At 37.6% G+C, this 27,015-nt stretch overlaps 1 protein-coding gene across 5 annotated transcripts in view; it reads right to left on the minus strand.

Moving 5' to 3' along the window:
• Positions 1–27,015, minus strand: part of LOC129764841 (uncharacterized) — a 433,851-nt gene that overhangs the window by 312,549 nt on the left and 94,287 nt on the right. For 2 of the 5 annotated variants that reach the window (XR_008741257.1, XM_055764363.1), the window contains exon 1: positions 18,789–20,363. The exons of the other annotated variants lie outside the window; for them this stretch is intronic. The gene's annotated coding sequence lies outside the window, so the exon portion shown is untranslated. Of the gene's footprint in view, positions 1–18,788; positions 20,364–27,015 lie in introns of those variants that run through there. 5 annotated transcript variants of the gene reach the window in all.

The following is a 27,015-nucleotide window of genomic DNA, read 5'->3' on the forward strand; positions in this document are numbered from 1 at the left end:
ATTTTAGATTTTTTTTCTGATATCACACGTAAATCTTGAGTTTGATGATGCAGGTTTGTAGTGCTTGATCTCCTCTATCATAAGAATATAAGAACTGAACCATACCTCTTACGTAACTCTCATCCCCCGAAATTTAGTGGGTGGATCGATTTCATGAAAAATCGAAAGAATGAAAAACATATTTTCGATTTTTTTTCTAATGTTCCACGAAAATATTGAGTTTGATGATGCAGATTTGTAGTGCTTGATCTCCTCTATTATTTGAATCTGAGAAATGGACCATACCTCTAACGTAACTCTCATCCTCCGAAATTTAGTGGATCGATTTCTTGAAAAACCGAAAGAATGAAAAATATATTTTAGAATTTTTCTCTGATATCACACGAAAATCTTGAGTTTGATGATGTAGATTTGTAGTGCGTGATCTCCTCTATCATTTGAATCTGAGAACTGGACCATAACTCTTACGTAACTCTCATCCCCCGAAATTTGGTGGATCGATCTCATGAAAAGTCAAAAGAATGAAAAACATATTTTAGATTTTTTTTTCTGATATCACACGTAAATCTTGAGTTTGATGATGCAGATTTGTAGTGCTTGATCTCCTCTATTATTTGAATCTGAGAACTGGACCATACCTCTAACGTAACTCTCATCCCCCGAAATTTAGTGGATCGATTTCTTGAAAAATCGAAAGAATGAAAAACATATTTCCGAATTTTTTTCTGATGTTCCACGAAAATATTGAGTTTGATGATGCAGATTTGTAGTGCGTGATCTCCTCTATCATTTGAATCTGAGAACTGGACCATACCTCTTACGTAACTCTCTTCCTCTAAAATTTTGTGTAACTTCTTCATACAAATCATATTTCCCCTATTTCTATGTATTACATAGTTTTATATTTCTGTTTAGTAGTCTGAATTTACATGAAATTTGGCTTTGACTCGTATGCAGCGAATATTGGTTCATGTTTTTCCATAAAATGATTCTACTTTTACTTTTCCCCTTAGTGCGGCCCTGCTTCTGATTTACTAGAGTATGAACACATTTTGTAAACTTTTATCACAATGCTTAGTAATTTGCTTGACAATATATATATTTTTGGAACCCTTGTGACTAAATCTATCGATTGATGTCCATTTTATAAAAATGCGATGAGCTAAACTCTTGTTTTTGATAAATCTGTAGTTATCCTCCGTTTGCCCGATGCGTTTTCGTAATTTTTCCGGGAAAGTATAGAAAAATACGGTACGTTATATACATTGTTGGAAAGAGGAGCAAAAAACCTATAATTTGACATGCCAAACACTTATCTAGGACTTACAAAACTCTCATCCTTCATGAATCTGTAGTTATCCTCCGTTTGCCCGATGCGTTTTTGTAATTTTTCCGGGAAAGTATGGAAAAATACGATACTTTCTATACATTGTTGGAAAGAGGAGAAAAAAATCTATAATTTGAGATGCCAAACACTCATCTACGACATACAAAACTCTCATCCTTCATGAATCTGTAGTTATCCTCCGTTTGCCCGATGCGTTTTTGTAATTTTTCCGGGAAAGTATGGAAAAATACGATACTTTCTATACATTGTTGGAAAGAGGAGTAAAAAATCTACAATTTGACATGCCAAACACTTATCTAGGACATACAAAACTCTCATCCTTCATGAATCTGTAGTTATACTCCGTTTGCCCGATGCGTTTTTGTAATTTTTCCGGGAAAGTATGGAAAAATACGATACTTTCTATACATTGTTGGAAAGAGGAGTAAAAAATCTACAATTTGACATGCCAAACACTTATCTAGGACATACAAAACTCTCATCCTTCATGAATCTGTAGTTATCCTCCGTTTGCCCGATGCGTTTTTGTAATTTTTCCGGGAAAGTATGGAAAAATACAATACTTTCTATACATTGTTGGAAAGAGGAGTAAAAAATCTACAATTTGACATGCCAAACACTTATCTAGGACATACAAAACTCTCATCCTTCATGAATCTGTAGTTATCCTCCGTTTGCCCGATGCGTTTTTGTAATTTTTCCGGGAAAGTATGGAAAAATATGATACTTTCTATACATTGTTGGAAAGAGGAGTAAAAAATCTACAATTTGACATGCCAAACACTTATCTAGGACATACAAAACTCTCATCCTTCATGAATCTGTAGTTATCCTCCGTTTGCCCGATGCGTTTTTGTAATTTTTCCGGGAAAGTTTGGAAAAATACGATACTTTCTATACATTGTTGGAAAGAGGAGCAAAAAATCTATAATTTGAGATGCCAAACACTCATCTACGACATACAAAACTCTCATCCTTCATGAATCTGTAGTTATCCTCCGTTTGCCCGATGCGTTTTTGTAATTTTTCCGGGAAAGTATGGAAAAATACGATACTTTCTATACATTGTTGGAAAGAGGAGTAAAAAATATACAATTTGACATGCCAAACACTTATCTAGGACATACAAAACTCTCATCCTTCATGAATCTGTAGTTATCCTCCGTTTGCCCGATGCGTTTTTGTAATTTTTCCGGGAAAGTATGGAAAAATACGATACTTTCTATACATTGTTGGAAAGAGGAGTAAAAATCTACAATTTGACATGCCAAACACTTATCTAGGACATACAAAACTCTCATCCTTCATGAATCTGTAGTTATCCTCCGTTTGCCCGATGCGTTTTTGTAATTTTTCCGGGAAAGTATGGAAAAATACGATACTTTCTATACATTGTTGGAAAGAGGAGCAAAAAATCTATAATTTGAGATGCCAAACACTCATCTACGACATACAAAACTCTCATCCTTCATGAATCTGTAGTTATCCTCCGTTTGCCCGATGCGTTTTTGTAATTTTTCCGGGAAAGTATGGAAAAATACGAATCTTTCTATACATTGTTGGAAAGAGGAGTAAAAAATCTACAATTTGACATGCCAAACACTTATCTAGGACATACAAAACTCTCATCCTTCATGAATCTGTAGTTATCCTCCGTTTGCCCGATGCGTTTTTGTAATTTTTCCGGGAAAGTATGGAAAAATACAATACTTTCTATACATTGTTGGAAAGAGGAGTAAAAAATCTACAATTTGACATGCCAAACACTTATTTAGGACATACAAAACTCTCATCCTTCATGAATCTGTAGTTATCCTCCGTTTGCCCGATGCATTTTTGTAATTTTTCCGGGAAGGTATGGAAAAATACGAATCTTTCTATACATTGTTGGAAAGAGGAGCAAAAAATCTATAATTTGAGATGCCAAACACTCATCTACGACATACCAAACTCTCATCCTTCATGAATCTGTAGTTATCCTCCGTTTTCCCGATGCGTTTTTGTAATTTTTCCGGGAAAGTATGGAAAAATACGATACTTTCTATACATTGTTGGAAAGAGGAGTAAAAAATCTACAATTTGACATGCCAAACACTTATCTAGGACATACAAAACTCTCATCCTTCATGAATCTGTAGTTATCCTCCGTTTGCCCGATGCGTTTTTGTAATTTTTCCGGGAAAGTATGGAAAAATACGATACTTTCTATACATTGTTGGAAAGAGGAGCAAAAAATCTATAATTTGAGATGCCAAACACTCATCTACGACATACAAAACTCTCATCCTTCATGAATCTGTAGTTATCCTCCGTTTGCCCGATGCGTTTTTGTAATTTTTCCGGGAAAGTATGGAAAAATACGAATCTTTCTATACATTGTTGGAAAGAGGAGTAAAAAATCTACAATTTGACATGCCAAACACTTATCTAGGACATACAAAACTCTCATCCTTCATGAATCTGTAGTTATCCTCCGTTTGCCCGATGCGTTTTTGTAATTTTTCCGGGAAAGTATGGAAAAATACAATACTTTCTATACATTGTTGGAAAGAGGAGTAAAAAATCTACAATTTGACATGCCAAACACTTATTTAGGACATACAAAACTCTCATCCTTCATGAATCTGTAGTTATCCTCCGTTTGCCCGATGCATTTTTGTAATTTTTTCGGGAAGGTATGGAAAAATACGAATCTTTCTATACATTGTTGGAAAGAGGAGCAAAAAATCTATAATTTGAGATGCCAAACACTCATCTACGACATACCAAACTCTCATCCTTCATGAATCTGTAGTTATCCTCCGTTTTCCCGATGCGTTTTTGTAATTTTTCCGGGAAAGTATGGAAAAATACGATACTTTCTATACATTGTTGGAAAGAGGAGTAAAAAATCTACAATTTGACATGCCAAACACTTATCTAGGACATACAAAACTCTCATCCTTCATGAATCTGTAGTTATCCTCCGTTTGCCCGATGCGTTTTTGTAATTTTTCCGGGAAAGTATGGAAAAATACGATACTTTCTATACATTGTTGGAAAGAGGAGCAAAAAATCTATAATTTGAGATGCCAAACACTCATCTACGACATACCAAACTCTCATCCTTCATGAATCTGTAGTTATCCTCCGTTTGCCCGATGCGTTTTTGTAATTTTTCCGGGAAAGTATGGAAAAATACGATACTTTCTATACATTGTTGGAAAGAGGAGTAAAAAATCTACAATTTGACATGCCAAACAATTATCTAGGACATACAAAACTCTCATCCTTCATGAATCTGTAGTTATCCTCCGTTTGCCCGATGCGTTTTTGTAATTTTTCCGGGAAAGTATGGAAAAATACGATACTTTCTATACATTGTTGGAAAGAGGAGCAAAAAATCTATAATTTGAGATGCCAAACACTCATCTACGACATACCAAACTCTCATCCTTCATGAATCTGTAGTTATCCTCCGTTTGCCCGATGCGTTTTTGTAATTTTTCCGAGAAAGTATGTAAAAATACGATACTTTCTATACATTGTTGGAAAGAGGAGCAAAAAATCTATAATTTGAGATGCCAAACACTCATCTACGACATACCAAACTCTCATCCTTCATGAATCTGTAGTTATCCTCCGTTTGCCCGATGCGTTTTTGTAATTTTTCCGAGAAAGTATGTAAAAATACGATACTTTCTATACATTGTTGGAAAGAGGAGCAAAAAACCTACAATTTGACATGCCAAACACTCATCTACGACATATGAAACTCTCATCCTTCATGAATCTGTAGTTATCCTCCGTTTGCCCAATGCGTTTTTGTAATTTTTCCGGGAAAGTATGGAAAAATACGATACTTTCTATACATTGTTGGAAAGAGGAGCAAAAAATCTATAATTTGAGATGCCAAACACTCATCTAAGACATACCAAACTCTCATCCTCCATGAATCTGTAGTTATCCTCCAAAACCTTACAACAGCACGGAGGATAAATGGAGGATAACTACAAACCGCTCGCATAAGCAAGCAATTCCTCGATAGTTTTTTACATCCTTTTTGCAACCCTTCTTGAAAACAGGGAATATGAAAGAATTCTTCCATGTTTTCGGAAAGATGCCACATTGGATGGAGCAGTTGAATATGATGCTTAGTGTTTGCGACAAACTTGTCGAGCACTTCTTCAGAATAATGGCGGGAATGCCATCAGGTCCAGGATTTGTAGACTGTTTCAGCTTACTGCATGCTGCGTCCACGATATTGGGACTGATCATAGGAGGTGTTACAGGCGAGTTAAACTGGGGTGTGTTATTAACTGCAGCGGTGATTTGATCATGATCAAGGTACTCTTCCACTAAAACGCTTTTGAACTGAACTCGGAACAGTTCACAGATATCTTCTCCAGTCGAGGCTTCAATGTTGTCGCGCACCATTACAGTCGGTAGTCCGGACTCTCTCCTTTGGTCATTAACAAATGACCAGAAACGTTTCGGGTTGCTTTTCAATGAAGATTGCATGCGGTCCTGATATTTGCCGAATAATGAACTGTTTAGGCGTTTATAATTGTTGTTAGCTATTGTATAACGTGCTTTCCACAAAATACATCTATTTTTAGAATATTTCTTTAAAACGAATCGTTTAGTTGTTTTCAAGCGTTTCAACTGATAATTTGACCAAGGTGGATGAAGGGTTCTACGATTCCTTTTTTTCGGAACAAATTGGTCGATGGCATAGAGCAACACATGAGAAAAGGTTAGAGTAGCTGCCTCTAAATCTGAGTAGTCTAAAATTTCGTTCCAATTCATGCTCAAGAAAAATCTATTCATTGATGAGTAATTAGCTTTCCTATAATCGTAATATACTGATTCTGTCGTGCGTGCGAATTCGGCTGGATGTGGAACACGTAACGGAATGAGAAGCGGAGGGTGATGAATACACGATTTCACCAGAGGAGAAGGCGCCTCAATCACAGCTACGCACGGTATGATTTCGGTACTGGTAAAGCATAGATCGAGAATCCGATTATTTTCATTAGGATTTCCATTTGTTTGGCATAACCCAGCAAAACTGAAACTGTCTAGAAGATGCACGGTTTGGCGATTCATGGTTGACCGTACAGTATCAGGATAGAAGTATTTCGAAGAACTATTCATCCAGCTAATGCCCGGTAAATTGTAATCACCAAGCAGGAGAATGTTGTCCTTAGGTTCCATTTGTTCGGTTATCCAGCCAAGCGATGAAATATGCTGATCGATCACTGATGGTTCATTGGTTAGATCGGGTGGAATATATGCAACTCCGATAAAGGTGGTGTAGAAGCGAAGTGGAACAGCAACCCAGATCTGTTCTATAAACTGTCCATTGGGAGGAAACAATTCACGTGCATTGAGCTTTGAGTTAATGGCAAGAACAACTCCGCCACCAGTATTTTTTTTTTTGCTATTATTAACGGAGCGATCAAGACGTAAAACGTCGTAAAATGGCCCGAAAATTTGTTTCGACAAAGTATTACCATTAAGCCATGTTTCAGTGAAAGCGATGCAATCATTTCATTTGATACCCATATTGATATGATTTTGTAAAAAAAATATATGGCGCCATTGTGGTGGTGATCATTTTGGATTTGCATTTCTCATAACTAGCTGTCTACTATTCAAGCCTTTTCATTTGATACTCATATTGATGATTTCTTGAAAAAAATATATGGCACCATTTTGTGGTGGCGGCCATTTTGGATTTGCATTTTTCATAAATAAATGTGCTCTACTAACCAAGTCCTTTTATTTGATACCCATATTGATGGAGCTTTGGAAACCCCCATATTAATGAGGTTTGAGAAAATATGTAATCGCCCATTTTGTAGCGGCCGCCATCTTGGATTTTCAAGATAATGAAAAACGCAGTTTTATAGTGACTGTAGAGATAAAGCTGTGTTCCAAATTTCAGATAAATCGGTCAACAGGAAGGGGGTCAAATTTATATTAATGTGGGACAGCGCTACAGACATGTTAGAAACATACAAACATACAACTAGGGCAAGCTAAATAAAACCGTTTAAAAAGAAAGAGATGTCTGATCCCATACAAACAAACATTTTGAAGCTCTTGAATCATATTATTTTATTTGCTCATTTGACGCTTCAGGACACGAAAAAGCATCTTTAGCTGCCGAAGATGGAATTGAAATACTATACACTTCGAAACGAGGAACGAGATACATTTTACCTAGGGTCTGACAATTGTCATACCCCCACCGCTCTAACGAATCTCCGGAAATTGATTGGATAGCACCAGAACGAGGAAGGAGATTCTATCGGATATATTTACTGAGAAATAACACCATGCATTAGCGAAGTAGCGAATCTTGTTATTTTGGCTATTTTGGTTCAACGGGGTGACCTACTTTGTTGTGATATCCTGATAATGTTCACTGTTATCTGTTATCTTCCGGTCCCAAATGAATCCACGACTGATAGCAAACGACACGGGGATGTATGAATATTTCAATATGTTCCTCATAGCACAGAGTTACTTCCAATTTCGTTCATGTTACGGATAGTTTTAACACTATCCGTAACATGAACGAAGTTCATGCTCGTCTGATGTGCTCCCTAGGATATATGGGCAAAGCTTGAACAAATACATGAGTGAGCTGAAGCGTAAAACTTCACGCCACTCGAGGTATGATTAATCACTCTGATCGACATATCATTCCTCGCCCGACTGAAACATCTCTCCACACTAATCGATTGCGTAATAGACACCCATCTGTGGCTGTGTGTTCCCTCTAGTTGCCCAAGTTCGAATCTTATTTGCTGATTATTCTCGCAAGTGATTAGACTACTCCGCGCTCGTCCCCGAGCTTACGCGAGATAACATTGCCAGGCTGTTCAATAATAAATCATTTATTTGCTTTGCATCCTCGTGACATAATGTTTAGTCTTGCATAATTTTGTATTCAGTGCCTACCATGAAGTTGGAGTCAGGATGGCCGATGGCTCAAAAATAGTTTTAATTCATCTGAAAGATTCTAATTGTTCTAGACAAGATCCGTTTCGAACCGATCAGACTGACCGGCTTTTTTCCCTTCTTTTCGATAGCTAATTAATCTTGTGATACTAAATCACGTGAATCAAGTTTCAAGCGCGCAATTAGTAACGATTACAGCAGGGTTGAGGCTTTTTTTTTTGTGTGTGCTGCCAAGTCAATGGTGTGTTCATTAAACCTATTTGAATAGCGTTCTAACTAGTTTATGGTTCCATTTAGCGCAATGATTATTAGAACTTAGCTTAGCTCACGGCGTCGGTTCCGTGTCGCCAAGATTGCTATAAACGGGGGAACGGTGCGCGATTATTATCAGTGAGAATGAGACATGAACTTTGATGTTAGTTCTTTTTCGTGAAATGATTTTTCTCACAAGCGTAAGATGTGACCTTCGAAATGGCTTTTGCTGTCATTTCTCGGTCTAGTTCACAGGTGACACTATCTTTTCACTCGATTTTCGTCGTTGAATTTGTTTGTAACATTTCCACGAATATGTAAACTGGCATGTTCACGGGCAGAATCTTGCGTTTCCGTGAAGGACGGGACAATCCTCCACCATGCTGTCGTTATCCTTAGTCGAAGATGAAAACAACACCATTCTTCGCTAAACATGATTTTCATTGAAAAAAATATTAAACAACTGTAAAGCTGGCGCGAGTAGCGTGAAGTGAAAGAAGCGCAATCTCAAGGTGACGGAAGCAACAGCAGGAGTTTCCACGTAGGTAAACGCACGAAAAAGAAGAGGCGGGACCATAAACAACCAAAAAAAACACAAAAACTGCAATATGCAGAACATGAATCTCTGGTGAATGGGCTGACAAAAGAAACTCTTGGTAAAAGGTGCTCAAGGTCGATGTCAACACGGACACCGAGGATGCATAAATTCAGACTAAATAATATGAATTGTTCGTGGTGAGGGAAGTTAAAATATCACATCAATCATGATGTGAGAATGAAAAGAAAAATACTGCTGGATTTTCGTATTGTATTTGTATGTAGCACCAAAGTGAGTGGATAATGACAGGTAATGGGATTAATCAATGAAATAGATGACAGTGTGGAGAAGTGCAGTAATAAATTCAATAAATATGAGAGATCTGACAGAAAAATTATCCATAAGTGCATAATGGACAGTCTGATATATACATATTAATTATTTAAAAACAATGCCTTGAGTGGAGGATTAAATTCGCAATTCTGCAAAGTTTCCCAATGGGCATTTCTTTGTTCTTTTTCACTGTTTCACTTTGGTTCTGATTAATGCTTTACGTATACACAATCAGTATTCGGCTTTTAGCATCACTATTATTCATCGTAAATAGTGAACAATATCCATACAACCAAAATAGATTTTTAGCTCATGTTTTGTCATCCCGATTTATTACATTAAATGAACCAAAAAATAATGGAAAATTTCATGACCCTCAAATACTAGTAGGCATTTGTATAATATACTAGCCGACCCGGCAAACTCCGTCCCGCCTAAAATTTATTTTTTGTTATTAATACCTCCAAACGTTCACGTTTTTTTACTTACGATCATGGTTCCAATCGCAGAACTGTTCATTGATTCATCTTCTAATTGACCCTTTACAATTTACTTTTAATATAAATTTCCTAGGATTTCTACCACAACTCGTTATAATGACGTTATATCATTTATTATAGTATCATTTCATTATTTTCAGACACAATTCACGTTCAAGATTTTTCAACCATTTGCAAATAACATGTTTCTCCGTTACATCGAATAAATGTTTGAAACAAAAAATATAATAGAATGAAGGCAGCCCTAAATCGAATAATTCCTTCTTCGAGTTTTGCTCTTATCAACAGTTTCTGCGATCCATTTTCATTTATATAGATAGAAGACGATATAGGAGTGCGTTTTATCACATTAAAATCCATTTCCACTTCCAAACAAAAATCTATTTCGTTGGCGCAAACACCAAATGGACTAACAACGCTTGTCACTATGTAAATATAGAACATGTGAGAATTGAATTTTCCGATTTTTTCCATCCCTTCAGAGTTTTCCGCATATTTTCAATTGTCATGTTTGGTTGAAATATGTGTGTTATTTTTATGGGACACCCTCTCCATTCCAGAAACATTTATTGCCCCTTATATTATTTTTATTCATTGATTCTCAAGTTATGCAGCATCCCCCCCTCTAAGGGAGGGGGGGTCGTCAAACTACCATAGAAACATTTATCGATCCCTAAATCCTCCACATGCCAAATTTGGTTCCGTTTGCTAGATTAGTTCTTGAGTTATGCAGAAATTTATGCTTCATTTGTATGACAGTTTCTCCACCCCTTAGAGAGGGAGGAGGAGTGTCTATACACCATAAAACCCTTTATTGTACCATAAAACCTCCACATGCCAAATTTGGGTTCGTTTGTATGATTAATTCTCGAGTTAAGTCGCTTGGACTTTTTTTGGGGTGCAATCCCAAACAAGATGAAAAACTAAAAAAAGAAAGAGATATCTGCTTCCATACATACAAACTCTTTAAAGTGTTGGGGGACAGATGATTTTATGTGCCCATTTGACGCTTCAAGACACGAAAAGGCAAGGTTTCTGCCGAAAATGAAATGCTTTCTGACAACGATAGTTTGGGTGTAGCGTTTAGAAAAATTATGGACGCTTTAAAATCGAAAATCATGAAAAAGTATTGTCCGCGCAAATGCAGAGGGATTGTATTACTATCGAGGTTATGTTTCGTGAGCAACATCTCTTGAAAGAACACTCTAAATTTCAGCCAGATTGGTCTGTATCTTTGTGTCAAGCATTCGGTTGAACCGAGGAAGTGGATTGATTTTTATGACGTAGGATTACGTCTAACCAGAAGATATAAGGGGCCAAATGAAAACCTAAGTACTGAAAATGTAGGAAAATATGAAAGATTTCAAACACTTATAACTCGAGCATTTCTTAATAGATCGCAAAGATGTTTACATCAATTGATAGGAAATATTTGTATGTATCTTTCAAAATGAATAATATTTTATTTTTCTTGAGATAAGCAATTGAATAATTGTGAAATGCCAAGCGTTGACCAAACAACATAAATAAACTGCTGCGCGCCAAGCGGCTGCCATAGTAACGATGTGGACAAACCAACATCAGCGCATTGAACAAACCATGATCAGAATTGAGTTCAACGAGATGCATTAATTACACGGTTTAAAAGAATAAATCTGATCAAAATGGTGTGCAAGCACGATGTTTGAAATATTTGTAAATGTTATAATCCAGAAAAGGTCTGAATACGTACCAAATAAATATCTGATGGTTGATTGGTTGAAAATTAGCTCAAATGAGGGACGAATGACACCAATAGAAGGTGGCTTTTAAAAACCTTCAAAACATGTGAATCCGTAAAAATGTCCTATAAAACTACTGTAAATCATGGAATAGACTATTTTATTCATGTGGAGGCGATCTGGCGTAGTGGTAAGATCCATACCTCTCACGCGGTTCAATTCACGAGATCACGAGTTCAATTCTCACTCCCGACATTCTTCCAAAATTGGAAATAAAAGTGGCGAACCAGCCGAAACGTGTTTAAAGTCACTATTAAAGAGAAGAAAAAAATTTAAGCATATGTTTGGAAACATTTGAATACCTGGTTTGACACAAGTGCGCTGAACTAGAGAATACAAAAAAGTAGACAAACCATGATCATATTTTAAACTGGACAAACCGAAATTATTTACCTTAATGTTTTTTTTATTTGTACACTTACTTTTCAAGCGACTTTCCTAGTATACAATAATTACACTCCAAATTAACCGGCCGCTACTCAAAATTATTATTTCTATTATCATATGACCATTTTTTATCACGATTTTTATAAGGGCTTATCCCTAATCATATTAATTCAAAAAATCAATGCTCGAGATTCGAGATCTGTTTTACTACACTATGTTATTTGACAAATTATAAGAAGTTCAATCAATTTACGAGGAAAAATAACATTTTAAATGCACTGTTAGAAAAACTTGCTAAAAAATTAAATTAAAAATTTAAAAAGTTTATATATAGGTGCCAATGAATGTATGGGAAAAAAACGACCCAAACGACAAAATGTTCAGCACCTCGAAAAAACACCCTATGCCAAATTTAAGCTCAACCGGACTTAAGGGAAGGTGGCGCGAAGCGGTCGAAGTTTGAGTTTTTTTTAGAAAATCGGGGAAAGGAAATCGTGGTTTTCGATTTTTTTTTTTAATTTTTTAATGTCTTAAAATGACATGAAACGTCGAGATCTAGTGTCATCTCGAATTTTTTTGGTCAAAAATCGACACTCTGGGACTTAGTTATTTTCGGCATGCGAAACTAATGTATGGTTTAGGGTGCCAATAAAAAATAGTTATCTCGATTTTTCATTCGGAACTTGCTACGAAATGTTGATTTACACGATAACATACCCTATGCAAAATATTAGCCCATTCGGACTTCATTTACTGGTGTCGCAGACGTTAAAATTTGAGTTTTTTGAAAACCGAAAATCACCGGAAATCGGGGTTTATAAAAAAAATGTTGGTGCCAAATGTCTTAAAATTGCATGACACGTTGAGATTTACAGTTATCTCAAAAATATTTTTTTTCCGCAAAACGATTTTTCAGACGAAAAATCGCCGAAATTTTCGTGCCAAAAAAAACATTTTTTTGACAAAATTCGGTGATTTTTCGTCTGAAAAATCGTTTTGCGAAAAAAAAATATTTTTGAGATAACTGTAAATCTCAACGTGTCATGCAATTTTAAGACATTTGGCACCAACATTTTTTTCAAATTTTAACGTTGTGATACCATTAAATGAAGTCCGAATGAGTTAATATTTTGCATAGGGTACATTATCGTGCAAATCCGAATGAAAAACCGAGATAACTATTTTTATTGGCACCCAAAACCATACTCTTCGTTTCGCATGCCGAAAAAAATCCCAGATTTCCTTTACTCCCCCCTAGGGGGATTTTACGATTTTCAAAAAACTCAAACTTTGACCGCTTTGCGCCACTCTCCCTTGAGTCCGATTGAGCAGATATGTGGCATAGGAGTTTTTTCGAAGTGGTGAACATTTTTTATGAGGTAACTTTTTGAAATTAAAGGTGACCATTTTCATTAGCACCCTAGTGTATATCTTACACGGTAACCTCTTTTTATTTTTTTATACTTTTAATAAGAATATTGTTTGATTCCAACTAAATTTAACAAACAGTGTTGAAACTATATCTGATATAACCGCAAGGTTGGTGTAGGACTACCGCTGGCTTAGTAATTATTTGTTTGAAGTTGCATCTGAATTAATTCTCACTGAAAGAATATTTTGAAAGATTTCTAAAGTCAAAGCAAGTGCAAATATAGAGCTTCTTCCGTGTATGTTCTGCGGATGCAATTCGAACAGTTTTGCACGTTCGTTCAACATGGTAGCCAAATAGGAACGGGATTGGCCAGAGCGAGCACAATTGACCCATCGAACAGTCACATAGATTTTCGTTACTTCGATAGTTTATTTTCAAAGCTATTTTCCAACTATTGAAACAAAATTTGGATACGTATGTAACAAACATTATTTATAGATATTTCGTCTTTCGAATGAAATATTTGTCATGCCACTTCCCTCAATCATACCAAAATCTCTTGACATAATCTTACCACACTGTGTTGGTTTCACAAATATGCATAATTGGAAAAAATAAAGGATTGTTGGTGTACGTTGGTGTACAAACCAGCATGATCTTTTTATGAACCAGTGGTCCAACAAAATGACCGGTGCAGCAAACGATTTCTCTCCGGAATTATCCAGCGTAAGTTAACCCACCTAACCTCCCCCCCCCCCCCCCTTAACCCGTTTGCATAATTCCATAGGTAATTTGTCGACCTAAACTAGCGTAAGCCGAAAACACGCTTTTTTTATCTAACGTTAAAGGGTCAAATGCACAAATAAAAGCACTATTTTTTTAAAACTGTTAAAATGTTTGTAGGTATGTATCGGACCTCTCAGTCTCTCCGACTGAATGTCAGCTTGGAATTATACCAAAAATAATCCCAAACGATGCCGAGCAGGAATCGAACCAAGACTGGCTGAGTTGTAAGGCTGCTCCACACAACCAAGCTATCCACATAATCACTTCTGCTGTTATACTAATGTATGCGAATATTACACAACAGAAAAATAAAATCTTCTAGATACACTAGAGTGCCGATGAGAATGCTCATCTCTAATTTCCAAACTGAACTTTCTCGAAAATGTTGATTCCCACGAAAAACTACCCTATACCAAATGTTAGCTCACTCGAAATTCATTTACTAGTGACGCACAGCCGTCAATGTTTTCGTTATTTCGAAAATTGAAAAATCACCCAAGTAGATACATGAAATCGGGGTTTTAAAAAAAATTGATGCCAAATGTCTTGCATGAAACGTCAAAGTCTACTGTACCCTCGAATAATAAAAAATATTTTTTTAGCCAAAAATCGACTCTCTGGGACTATATTGTTTCTTCGGAATACCAGGCAAAGCGCATGGATTAGAGTGCCAATGAAAATTATTATCTCGATGTTTCATACGGGACTGTTCGATGCCCGGAGAAGATAACTGCAACATCTGTACGTTAGATTTCCTCGCACATCGAATACAATCCCTTGTTCATCGAAATCGATGAACATGTCAAATGACAAGTCTGACGGAGGCCATACTAAACGTCATGGAGACCATAACGCTTCCGTTGAACTCAATATAAAAAGGCCTTCGAGACGACTCATCCTCCTCCTTTACCTCTCTGACGGCTGAAGCGTCAGCCTTTGAATTATTTTGATTATTTTTAATAAAGTGAATTAGAAAGTAATAAAGTGAAAGTACTTACCGGATAGTTTTCGCGTAGTGCCAATATCTCCAACAATTGCCGACTTGGTGTCCGCCGAAAGCTGAAAAAAAGGGTTACTTACCTGATGACCGCTCCGCTGCTCCCGCTTCGTTGTTCCCGCTCCGCTGCTCCCGCTCTGCTATCGCTAGGGACTTCTTGTAAAATATTGGTTTGCACGATAATATACTCTACGCAAAATATTAGCTCAATCGGACTACATTTACTAGTTTCGCAAACTTCAAAATTTGGATTGTTCGAAACCTGGAAAATCACCCAACGGGGCGCAGTACATGCCAAATGTTTGAGAAATTGCATGAAACCTCGAGTTTTATTGTTATCCCGAAACAAGTCAATCTTTTGGTATGCACTAAACAACAATTTCATTATTTCAATTAACGAGAGTTGACCCTTAGCGGTCGGAATTATTATTACTTGAAAAAGCAATGATGTACAACTTTGTCAAATCATACGCAGAATATGCATTGTGAGATTAAGAAGATTATGTGAGATTGTGAAAGATAAACAAGATTTCTTTGTTTTATGTAAACTTCAGTAGGTGTTCACTAAAAATGTGTATTAATGTGTTGTTTTCAAATAAAAAATATATGCTATAATTCGTATATCTTTTGAAACAGTCCTCAAAATGCAGTTTAGGAGTTCGAATGTATCAACACAACAATTAGTTTGGCGTCTTCCGCCTTTCATCCTTCTGTTTGAACTTACAGAACCATGCTCTTTGCCGCAAGCAATACATGGAGTTTTTCATCGGGCCTTTCCTCAAGCATGGCTGACAACTTTTGTTCATACTGAGTACCGTTATATATTATTCATAGTATATTTCTTATCCTTGTTTTATGAAGATTAAATTGAATGAAAATCCATGCTACCGATGCTGAGGAATGTGAAAGAATTATTAAGCATGGTATAAACTCTCGCAGAAGTGGGAAAGCCAGTGTTTCACCGAAGCTATTAATCGTTTATATTTTTTAACGTAGAACTACGTCTTTCATTAAGGGTGCCAAATCAGAAAACAGGTCACGTTTTTATGAAATAAAGTTAACGTTAATAACTATTTTTGCCGCGAACGGATTTTGACGATTTACATACCAAACGAATCGTAAATTCTCCAAGATTTGTTTTTTACGCTATTTACAGGGTTTTCCATTTCGGGCTTCCGAAAGTAACAGCCCCGCGCTGACAACCGTTTGACATAGCTGTCAACCAAAGCGTCATATCGTCAGTTGAATGTCTGCCATTTTACAATATGGATCGTTTTAGCATCGCACAACGTGTTGATTTTGTTAAATTATACTATAAAAATGATGAAAACCCGGCAAATGTTTTTCGAGCATTACAGACGGATTTTGGTCGTCATGGACGGCCTACAGAGTACACAATCGCTAATGTAGTGCGTAAATTCGAACAAACTGGATCCGTAGCGGATATTGTGAAACCTGTGCATCATCGTAATGTGCGTTCGGCAGAAAATATTGCTGCTGTTGCTGCCAGTGTGGAGGATGACCCGAATGTTTCGATTCCACGGCGTGCTCAGTAATTGGGCTTGTCTAACACATTATTGTGACGAATTTTGCATTTGGACTTGCACCTACATCCATATAAAGTCCAACTGGTACAAAAATTAGAGCGTGGTGACCATGGAATGCGTCGGGCATACGTCGATTGGGTGAACGAACAACAGCAGCAAAATGCTGAATTTTCGCATCAAATTTTCTTCAGCGATGAGGCACATTTCGAGCTCGGTGGCTATGTGAACACCCAAAATTTCCGTATATGGGGCTCAGAAAATCCACACGTGATTGTTGAGAGGCCATTGCATCCGCCAAAAGTCACTGTTTGGTGCGCATTATGGTCTGGTGGAGTCATCGGGCCGTATTTCTTTGAAAATGAGGACGGCGAGACGGTAACTGTGAATGGTGAGCGCTATGGCCGCATGTTAACCGATTTTTTTGCCACAAATTGAATATATGGATACGGATGACATGTGGTTTCAGCAGGACGGCCCCACGTGCCACACAACACGACCGAACATGGCCATATTGCGAACGAAATTTGAGGGACGCATAATTTCGCGTTTTGGTGATGCCAATTGGCCGTCCAGATCATGCGATTTGAACCCGCTAGCCTTTTTTTTGTGGGGTTATGCGAAAGACCGTGTCTATGCCAACTCTCCGCAAACTCTTGAACATTTGAAAGACAACATTCGTGAAGTTATGACCGAGATACCTCCTCATATGTGCCGAAAAGTCATCGAAAATTACCTGTTCCGGATCAAGGTGTGCGTATTTCACACATAATGGCATAAACCAAACTTTAATTTGAAATACAAGTTTCATCGAAATTCGAATTCTAAGTGTGTTTTATTTCAATTTACTTTCGGAATTTAAAGTTGGAAAACCCTGTATTACAATCCCCTGGTGTGTAATGGATTCAAAATGATGAAAACTAGAAGCATTTCCATTTTCCATACATTTGTCATTTGTGAGCTTCCCTACCCATGCCGTTAATAACGAGCAACTTATCGGCGATCAACGAAGGGGAATGATTTAAAATCTGTGAACAAAGAAGAGAAGAAGAACGAACGAGAATATTTGCCTAGAGCATAAATATTGGATCTCGCTGAGGCAAACGATAGAGGCGAATGAACTTCAAAGTTTAAAGCCTCTTAAAAACAAAGAAAGAAAGAAAGAAGGCAAACTTTCAGTATCGTTCCAGATACGAAGCAATGAACATCGCTTGTTCGGAGATAGCGGAGATAAGTGTGTGTGTGTAAAATAATATCCGAAGTTATGAACAATCGACTTGAACGAAATAACAGCGCAGTTCTACGTCAACAAAGTGGTCGTGTCTTGGACACAACCTCCTATAATGTTACCCAAAAAAAACTACAGCATCACCACAGTCAATTGCAGAGAAATCAATGAACAGAATTTCTCTGAATTCATCGTCCATGCTTTGTGATGAATCTTTACTCACCAACCAACCACTAAAACTTATCAGTGTTCCCAATATATTTATTATAGATAATTTTTATACTGCTAAAGTAAAAAGTACATAAGTCAGGGAGAATCAGGATCGTTTCAGAAAAAATCAAGCAAAACTGAGTGCATGTCAGGATATCAGGGGACCTGTCAAAAAATCTGGGAAATCCTGAAAAATCAAGAAGGTTGGCATCACTGAAACCATGTGGTCGTGTCTCGGACACAACTCTCCAGTAACTTTTTTAAGATTTTTAACTCTAGATTTTGACACTGTTGTCCCTTTGAATTGTTTTCTTCAAACATTGCGACCTGTTACGAATTTACAATGAAGACTATGATAAGGCTCCCCTTAGTCAAGGTCGTATAGTTTAAAAATTGTCTTTATCAAAACGTAAAAAACAGTAAAAAGCAAACAAAATATGAGAACGACTTTTTGATCATGAAATATTTATCTTTAGTTTTTTTTCCTTCTACTCGTATAAGTTCTGTCATCAGAATCATAAAAACGTTGAACGCAAAAAGAAGAAAAATTAAGAAATTTACCTTTTTGTCAACTTGTACAGCCAAGACAAAATCCACTTTTACAGGTTGATTTCGTTCGACCAATTTCTTATTTCAACGAATTTATGCACTGTTTTTCGGTGCAATAGATTATAAGCAGCACCAATGCATTCACCGGGGAAGAAACAACGGGTTAATATACTTCGTTCACGTACAATTCAATATTTTAAACCACTGTTTCCAGCATTGGCAATCACAATTTACGCTGACGTATTCATGAGGTCACATTCGCGTATGAACACGTGAAAACAAGTCACTTCCTTCGGTACCACATCGCAATTACACATTGGTAGCAATTTTTAATACACTTTTTTCACTTTTCTCAAAACTATCACATGTCATCCGAGACCGGGTGGTGGTTCAGGATCAACGCGAAACACCACCGCGAATACGCGCGATACGCTATTGTGCAGTGGAACAGTCCGGACGTCTACACCTACTGCAAAGCTTCGCCAACTCGAGACAGCAGCAGCACATTAGAAATCAATACACAAACATATGCAACTCTTCGGACTCGGAGGCTCAACACAACACAACACAACACGGAGACTAGCAGCTCTCGCGAGTGTTTTGTATCACAGCCGCACTGTTTTGAGGCGCCCGTTTTGCGCACAACACAACCATAAAGCAGCGCTGTGTCTGCATCAGCATCAACATCATCATCTATGGGTTCCTCTTTCTATGCCATTCCATCACCACCAGACGGAACCCAAACGACGGATTGCAACGGAGTGTTTACGAGGTGCGAAAACAGATACAAACCAGTTTGTTTTGGTTACTTTCTGCTTTTCCGCATTTACATCACCACTTGTTTACCTCTCTTCCACGTCTCTAGAGCTCTCTATTTAATCCCACTACTAACACGACAAATCACTGTGCATTAACCTTTGTGATTATTTTTCCTCATCCATTTCGCCTCTTTTTTTCTATGTGTGTTTCGCTATGTTTGTTTTGCTTTCATTATCACCTTACTTCACTTCAGCAGAGCTCACCGATGTCAGGTAGATACCTATTGCCATCCACTCTCTCACCGTAGTCGTCGTCTTCGTCATACGCGCAGGCTCGGCTCTTGTATCGCCACACCACCACTATCTACTGCTGCTGCTGCTGCTAGCGACTAGCGAACCGATGTGACACGTCGTGGATAGCACCCAATACGCACAGGTTCACCCACACAAACCCAAGAGAGCAAAAACAATGCCGTTGTGGCTGGTGTCAGCGCTATTGCGTGATATAATCCAAAGTAAACATTGGGATACTTTGGATGCTAGAATTCAACCAATTCTCACATTTTAAGCCACATCGCACATCGATGCGAGCCCCGATATCACAGATCTCGCAACTCCAACACACGAAATAATATCAAATATTCGCTCATTGCACAAATAGCGAAAAAAAAAACCCGAATCCGGGCGACGTTAGCAACCCAATAAAACGCTAAGAAACGCACACCTCTCCTCTAATGTGTCCGAACACAGAGATGACCTATACGCCGACGCGAGAAAATCGAACAAACGCACCACCTTACGCGATGAAGGGTCCTACTCGACTGAGGCGCAACTGAAGTGTGGATGTAAGATGAAACAGGGCCAGACAGAGCCGAGATGCTGCTCTCCGCGGGCTGAATGAATGAGCGGAAGCTTTCGGAGAATTGCGCTGAATAAATAGTGCTTGTGTTTACATTTTTCCGCAAGCTGTCTCGCATGCGGTGATCCAACGTTAGCGCAAGTGTTGCCAGACGCACCCGGCAGGAAGCTTGAACCATGAGCTTCCGCTCAGAAAAGCTTCTTGGACTCAAACTAGTGGTGTTAACTTTCGAGGAAACATTAAGGGGTTTGTATAATACATTAAAGGGAGATAGGTATAATACGCGCTTACCGGCAGAACAGCCTTCTCACAAGAAACCAGCAGAAATATAAATGTGAACTCATGGACAATTCTCGCGTAACTTTTGAAAAGGTCCTAAGTAACAAAAGTAAACAAATCGAGTTAATGGATGCATACTATTAGTGCTCAATCATTGAATGCAATGCGAAAACAACCGTTCAAGTATCTATCCTTTTCACCTTTTTATTACCGATACAAAAAATGTCCAATGTACAGATTCGAATTTTAAGCCCTCGACTATTACTTCGGACGCCACAGGGTTTACGAAAATGTCCACGCTTGTCCACGATGAGGGGGGAGGGGGTATAGATAATTTCCACGTGGACAAATAAAATTATTCTCCATTTTTCAATCTGTATGCATGAATGTAGCGATCGGCCCGTTTCAAAACAAAAAGAAACTTAGCTAGCATGCAATTTTCACAACCGATTCGCCCTCGTTTCTAATTCATTCGACCAATTCAGCAGTTGCTGGCACTGTGTCAAGAGACTCTGAAAGTGCCGGTCGGGTATACATGCTAGGATTGGGCTATCTTTAGAAAAAGGTCGGTTTTGACGAATCGATTTTCTAAACAGCGTAGGGATCGATTCACGGATTGATTCGGTACCAATAAATCGATCTTTGCTGAATCGGTCTTTGAAAAATCGAATTAATTGTACTATTTATTTACGTATTCTGTTTAACTGTAACATGTAATAAACATTTCACATTTCTATTCAAACATCAAAGGCATTTTATTTTGATTATCAGAATAAAACCAAAAAAAATATAGGAGGTTGTGTCCAAGATACGACCGCATTGTTGACGTAGAATTACGCTATTATTTTTTATAAGTCACTTGTTTATACCTTCGGATATTATTCTATAGTGCTGTGAAATTTTCGAAACAACTGCTTAGTAGAATAGTCTTTGAAATGGTTTTTCATTGTAGAATCAGTTGACGATTATTGATTGATGATTCATTCTCGCCCTCGCAAAACAATACCCTAGCTGATCGTATGTCGCAATTTATTTCATGTCAATGCATTGAAAATTTACCTCGAACGCTATTCCGGTGCCCTTTTTCGCAATTGACATAGACTCGGCTACAGCCGATTATATACATGTTACACCAGCACCATTATTCCACATCTCATAACTACATCAATATATCTCTGGCACCGAATGGAAACAACAATGACAACACTTTCAAGTATCAAATATCATGCTACATGTTATTTAGTATTGCCTCAAAGCAATCGCACCTCTAGGCATCGTTCGTATAACGTAAACCAAGCGCCAAACAAGCGTTCGCCATTTTGGTGGCTTGAAGCTACAAGGAACCCAAATGCTGCTCATCATTTTGCGCTATTCTCAAAAGAAACGCTTTTGTTAATATTGCTGGCCTCAAAAAAAGTTGCATTACTTTCTCATGCTCGAGAGAAGCGCAGCTGTCACCCTTAGTGGAGGAATTTTTGCTACTGGTAAGCGAAACCACATCACATACAAAACTCCAGAACGACATTTACTTTCTTGTAAATGTATTCTTGTAAAATTATAAACTCTTTTTGTTAGTATCAACAACCTCGAAAACAGTAGCAATGCTTCATTATGATCAATATTAGCGCAAATGCAATCCTAGTTGAAGGCAATTTTGCGACTGGCACGCGAACCCAAATAACTTATAACATTCCAGTAAGACATTCAAGATGCTTGGTATTTCCCAAATATTTTTTTGGAGCATTACCTTAACGCCTGCTTCGCCATAACGTCAGTTTAATGCATTGATGCATTCTCAAAGGCACAAAAGAAGCCGTTTACATTTTCGACCGACCCGCCGAAATCGCCTATTTTGCTGTTGTTCGATGCGGTGTCACACTCGCGAAGGCTCGGTTCATTGCGAGCGCTTTTCACTACACCAACATCGCGTGCATCATTAGATGACGCTTACCTCGAAATTTCATGCGTTCGTTTTCTGCAGGGCTAGAGCCTGCCTCCCTCTTCTTCTTGCTCATCGCACACTACGCGAAACGTCCAATTTATGACGCGGGAAGAAAAACACACGATACGAATAACGAATAACGAACAGAAAAGGAAACGACGATATCCAAGTTGGATTACCACTGGTGGGGTCCAATCTTAGATCGAAGCGCAGCGAAAGCAAAGTGGACTGGATTGCTCAACAGTCCGATGCCGAATGAAAGTTTGCCTCAGCGAGATCCACTGTTTATAATCAAAGCAAATATTCCCCTTCATTCTTCTACTTTTTCTTTGTTCACGGCAACTTCAAATTCTACGATTTCCCCTTCGTTGGTCGTCGATAAGTTGCTCGTTATTGATAGCTCTGTTCGGGAAAACACACAAATGAACAGAACAAATGTATGGGAAAATGGAAACGCCTAAAGTTTTCATGAATTTTAACCATTTACAAACCAGGGGATTCTAATGTATAGCATATTAAACAAATCTTAGGGAATTTCCGATTCGTTTAGTATGTAAATCGCTAAAATCCGTTCGCGGCAAAAATAGTTATTAACGTTAACTTTATTTCATAAAAACGTGACCTGTTTTCTGATTTGCCACCCTTAATGAAAGACGTAGTTCTACGTCAAAACTCGAAAGCCCAGAAAAAAATTGTTTTCCAGGGAATTCATCTTGTACCGTTATAATAATTGAACATTATTATTAGTAATTTAACATCTGATATTTGTCCAGAACTCCGCGGACATTAATCACATAAAATTCAACCGTTCCATACGTCTGACATTTAGTCAAAACCTTGGTAGTAGTCCCAGTTCTAGAAAAGAACGTTTGGGCTGGACCTGATGTCACCATCCAATTCCGTAACAATTTTCGCTGTCAGCCTAGTGAATGTGATGGTGTAAATATAGCTTGTGACCTATTTTGTAACGACCAAGCTTCTTCTAAGTTTACGACCACCAATTTGATAAATGGAAGCCTTGACTTGAAAGGGATCCAATGGTTATGGAATTTGTCAGGTGATTTTTGGTGAGATTAAAATCAATGTTCCCTTGAAAACAAATTTACATACATTTTTCTACGATCAAACAGATCGGGAAGATCAATAAAAAAAGATCGATTTCCGCGATTTTTGGAGCACAAAGATAGATCTATTCTTTGTGCTCCAAAAAATCGCGGAAATCGATCTTCGAAAATCGGAACGGAAAAGACCGATCTTCTAAATATCGATCCAATATCGCCCAATCCATACTTCTCTATTATCTCTTTTCTTGATCATTTTCATTGAAATATATTCTGAAAGTGATGCACATAAACTGTGACCGATCGATTTATTTCCATTGTTAGTAGAAGATAATTTGTTCCGCCAGAATGAAGATAACACCACAGGCTGTTAGTATTGTAGTATTGAAAATGGTCGACATTGTTTACTTAAATGCGGGCTATGATTCAGTTTCCGTTCATGATACAAGAAACCACTTCGTTTCTATCTCTTGAGAACGTTCAAGGTTTTGAAAAAATGGAAGATGAACAAAAAACTCTATTTGAGGTGTCGGGTCGTATCTCTGAAGAAGGGTTTCTAGCAGCGATGCTCTTTTTGCTCTTTATTGAAATGTGGTTAATTGTGAAATACTCTTCTATGGGTTGGCTCGGAATGTTCGTGCTGCCATTGTTGACAAACAAATCAAGGAATCTATCAAGAATAATACTCCGCACATGACAGATGAATTAACAGATTCACACAGATATAACAATATACCGTCCCTGAACATCTGGTGAAGCAAACTTACACAAACTGCTAGGGCATATGGGTTCCTCATTATTTGATTATTATAAACTCCTTGATCACATCTTTATCTGCGACTCGTTCTATAAGCGTTAAACACGCCTAATAATTAACAACAATTTAGAATGAAAAAATCTTCACGTTATCTATTCCCAAAGTCGGTCCTCACTCGCAGAAAGTCATGCTGTATGTCTGGTGGTATTGAAAAGAAATTCTATGTTATGGGCTACAAACAAACAACCAGTCTATAAATGTCAATAAATACAGCATGCAACTGGACGAATTGAGGGCAGAAATCCGTTCAGTATCAATCAATACTATGGGCGTCGTGTTGCACCAGAGTGACGTCAGACCTCATGTCTCTTCGACAACCTGGCAAGCAATTTTGGAGTTTGACAGGGATGTGCTGTTCCACTCGCCGTGCTCATAGTATAAAAAACACAATGACAGTTTTTCGACGAAAGATTGTGGAACAAACCAGCTTTAATTATAATTTTAAGTTTTTCCTTAAAATCGGCACGAGCTTTCTAGCGAACTCAATATTTTCCAAGTAGTTGTGCAGGAAGATCATTGGAAGATGAACTTATTACAAGCACAAAACTACTCCAAGGGTAATAATTTGACAAAGTTCCTTGTAGACAATAGACACTACGCAGCCTCGTTTTGTTTTCTGCGAAATCGAGGGTATATCATCATTATCATTATTAAACAAACTTCGATTTTTTCTCTCCAAAAAGCTAGAAATGTCCACGAGGGCAAAGATGGGAGGGGTATGAGCAATGTCCACGCTTGTCCACGGAGGTGTCTGGAATCCTACTTTTTCTGTCCACGTGGTATGTGGACAACCCCTAAGTTGAAATGTAAATTAACAACAGATGTACGAATAGATTCAAGAATTGAGTGTGTGTGTGTTATTATCAATATCGTGATAATTTCCTTACATCCCATCCTTTTCCTGAGAAAATATGTCACCCTTCTAATCTCGAGCACACCGGGAGTAATCGGTTTCTCACATTACTACCCATAGATTTAAGAAAATTGTTTATATACATAGTTTTTAAAAATATATTTAAGAATTCGGCTCCTTTAAACTTATGTAATTAAGCCTGTAAAAATAAACGAATTAATAACAAAAATGTCCACGCATGTCCATGGTGAGGGTGCTAGGGGGTATAGACAATATCCACGTGGACACGTTGAATGAATATTTTGAAAACAAAACTGTTCACATCTGTGTTCAACAATATATGGAAATACCGCATTCTGCATTTTCAATAAATTCATTCGTATCTATCGACAAAAAGGATTGAGCTGTCTGATAGAGCTGAACATCTATACATTTCATATAGTTGAACTTCTTTGCTGAAATGTGTATTCTGAGAATGTATTTTGGAGTGTATCTATGGGCAAGCGGAATGAACCATAATCAGCTGTCCCAAAAACTGGTCTTCACCCGGAGAAAATCATCTTTGTATCTGGTGAGATCCGAACGCAATTCTGCATTATCTATATATATACAAATGGATTTCTGTCTGTCTGTCTGTCTGATTCTTATGGACTCGGAAACTACTGAACCAATCCACATGAAAATTGGTATGTAGGGGTTTTTGGGGTCGGTGAAGGTTCTTATGACAGTTTGAGACCCCTCCCCCCCCCTCTCAGAGGGGCTGCCATACAAATGAAACACAAATTTCTGCATTACTCGAGAATTATTCAAGCAAATGAAACCAAATTAGACATATTGAGGTTTTAGGGCTCAATAAATGTTTCTATGGTGGTTAGACTTCCCATCCCCCTCTCTAAGGAGGGGCTGCCATACAAATGAAACACAAATTTCTGCATTACTCGAGAATTATTCAAGCAAATGAAACCAAATTAGGCATATTGAGGTTTTAGGGTAATGGTATGACACCCCTCCCTCCTCTGGAATGGAGAGGGGGTCCCGTAAAAATATTACACATATTTCAACCAAAAATATTCCAACCAAACAGGACAATTGAAAATTTTCGGAAAACTCTGAAGGAAAAAGGGAAAATTCTGAAAATTAAATTCCCATATGTTCTACAATTACATAGTGACGAGTGCTGTTAGTCCATTTGATGTTTGCGCTAGCAAAATTGATCTTTGTTCGAAACTGGAAATGGATTTTAATGTGATGAAACGCACTCCTATATCCTATCTATCTATACCAAAAAAAGGATCGCCGGATGTGTTGATAAGAGCAGAACTCGAGGAAGGAATTGTCCGATTTAGGCTGTCTTTATTCTATCATATTTTCTGTATAAAACATTTATTCCATGTGACGATAAAACATGTTATTTGCTAGTGGTTGAAAAATCTTGAACCAGAATTGTGTCTAAAAATAATCTTATATTATAATGATGAGTTTTGTTAGAAATACTAGGAATTTTATAGTAAAAGGTAAATTCAACGGGGTCGAATAGAAGATCAATGAACAGTTCTGCGATTGGACACATTAACTTGCTCATAGTTAGAAAACGTGAATGTTTGAAGGTATTGATGACAAAAAACAATTTTGGGCGGGACGAAGTTTGCCGGATCAGCAAGTGCATTATA

The sequence above is a fragment of the Toxorhynchites rutilus genome, chromosome 2 (genome assembly GCF_029784135.1).
Source record: "Toxorhynchites rutilus septentrionalis strain SRP chromosome 2, ASM2978413v1, whole genome shotgun sequence".
In the NCBI taxonomy this organism is placed as follows: Eukaryota; Metazoa; Arthropoda; class Insecta; order Diptera; family Culicidae; genus Toxorhynchites; species Toxorhynchites rutilus.